At 44.4% G+C, this 2269-nt stretch overlaps 1 pseudogene; it reads right to left on the bottom strand.

Moving 5' to 3' along the window:
* Positions 1–599: 599 nt before the first annotated feature.
* On the bottom strand, positions 600–1909 carry LOC114636029 (annotated as a pseudogene).
* Positions 1910–2269: the final 360 nt, after the last annotated feature.

The following is a 2269-nucleotide window of genomic DNA, read 5'->3' as shown; positions in this document are numbered from 1 at the left end:
ATGGACACATGTGCTAGGGCCGGGAGCTCCTGAAAGAGTCCATGAGCCCGAAGCCCTCTAGTACTCCCCCTGTGGGAGCTACTGTCTTTAGGGGGAGATAGAGACAGGATGGTGTCATTAACACAACTCTAAAGAGTGGGGTACATATAAATAATATTGAATTCCTGCTAAGAAGAGAAGTCTAGAAGAGGGAAAAGGCTAGGGGTTGAAGAAGACTTGTGAATTGTTATAGAAGGTGAGAAGGTAAGAAATGTGGGGAAAATGGAAACCTGAGACAGAGGAGAGACCAGAACAAAACAAACTTGGAAGGACAAAGCACAAAAGTACCTGAGCCCTGCCTGCTGCTCTTTCTCTGGACTCTCTCCCTATGCCTCATTTCTGGGGGTGGGGGGGAGACTCTCTTCTGCCCCAGGCAAGGTTTGTTTCATGGTTGAAAGCAGCAGCACAGCTTCCTCATCTCATTTCCTATTCCTTTAGTGTATCCCTTGAAGAGTCTGAGCCTGCCCATGCTGGGGATGCGCTTATCCTCTGTTGAGTCACTGTGGGAGAGGAGATTTTCTTCTCTATTCTCATTGCTGCACCTCTTTTACTGATGTTTGTTATTGATTGAATGCGGGGACACTCATGGCATGTATGCTGTGTTTGTCCTGTGATTGTGTCATCTGAAGTGGTGTGAAGAGAAGATCTGGCCCAGTGGATCTTAGGCCTCTTCTTTGAATAGCCTTCTAGGCATAGGCAGACTCTTGATCATTGTAGGATGATGAGACCAATGTCAAGCATGGAACTGCTTCCACTCCTATGTAGTCCTAAGTGGAATGCAGCAGCAGCATAGAGGGTAGGGAATGGGGCTGTACCTGGACTCACTGGCTGAGGGTGGGTTGAGCAGCTATGCCCATGGAGAGCCTGCCATTGCAGGAAGCGTTAGGAGGCCATCATATTGTTATATTTTCTTATAATTAATGACTCTGTGATATCTTTGGCTGGGAACCCAATATATTTGAATTACTTCCACAATTGCAGGGTCTGGCCTGATGGGGATCAGTTCTTCATAGGGATTAAGGAATGCCTTCCAGTCTTTTTTGAACCAGGGGTGTATAATCACATCCCTGACTGTTGGCCTATAGCTGGGGTTGACTGTCAATAAGCAGCTGATCAGCTCCTCCAGCTCTTCTGACACCCCACAGGGGGCAGGATACACACTTCTGACAATCTGTCTTTGCAGCTCTTGGATGATGAGAGAGTCAAATGTGACCTTACCGACTACCATATAATATAAGACCATACCTAAGATCCATGTGTCATTTTTTATTCCGTCATAAATTTGGCTGAGCAAGAATTCAGGGGCACCAAAAGAGTGAGCACCACAGGACTGGTCCAGCATTTGTCCAGGTTCCACTTGGGTACTAAGACCAAAGACGGTGATTTTGACTTGTCCTTTGTAATCTAGCATGATGTTATCTGGCTTCGGGTCCCTGTGGACTATACCATGTGCAGGACAGTAGCTCACAGCTGCTATAATTTGCTTAAATATTTCCAGGGCCTTGTCCTCTTCTATGTGGCCAGACTTTTTGATGTATTGGTAAAGTTCTTGGCCTTCAACCAACTCCATGATGAAGTATACAGTTGTTTTGTTCTCAATCACTTAGAGCAGAGAAATGATGTTGGGGTGGTTGATCTTTCTCGTCATATTGGCCTCCATCATGGCTGGCTGGAACAACTGCTTTTTCTTCACAAAAACTTTGAAGGCCATGGGTATACCTGTGAGCTGGTTGTGGGACAGGAGGAGCTTGCCATTACTCCCCTGCCAGATAGTCCTCAAGACTTTGTATTGGGAGTGGAAGCTTCCCTCCTCAGAGATAGTGGGCTGGGTGCTGGTGGGTGGTAATTTGTCCTAACTATGTGTAGGCATTGTATCACTACTAATGCTACCTAAAAATAAGCAAAGAAAATGTGGTTGAAATGAATGTAAGTCAAACCTAGAAAATTAGCATAAAAATTATGGAAACGACATGGGGAATAAAGCTAGAGTCAAGAATCTTAACCAAATAACCAACCCCAAAATAGAAAGCCCAAGAGCATACACATACTGAATAGAGATGAGGCAACTAAAAAATATTGTCATAAGACAGTGGGATTGGGAGAGCCACAGTTGACCAATATTATGAACGGATGCTGATTGAAGAAAAAAGTCATATGAAATAAATGTGAGGAGCAAGAATTAGATTAAAACATAGTAAAGAAATATAAAACCCCAGCACTTCAGGGAAAA

The sequence above is a fragment of the Grammomys surdaster genome, unplaced genomic scaffold (genome assembly GCF_004785775.1).
Source record: "Grammomys surdaster isolate TR1022 unplaced genomic scaffold, NIH_TR_1.0 121286, whole genome shotgun sequence".
In the NCBI taxonomy this organism is placed as follows: Eukaryota; Metazoa; Chordata; class Mammalia; order Rodentia; family Muridae; genus Grammomys; species Grammomys surdaster.
This window is presented reverse-complemented; position numbering and strand designations above follow the sequence as displayed.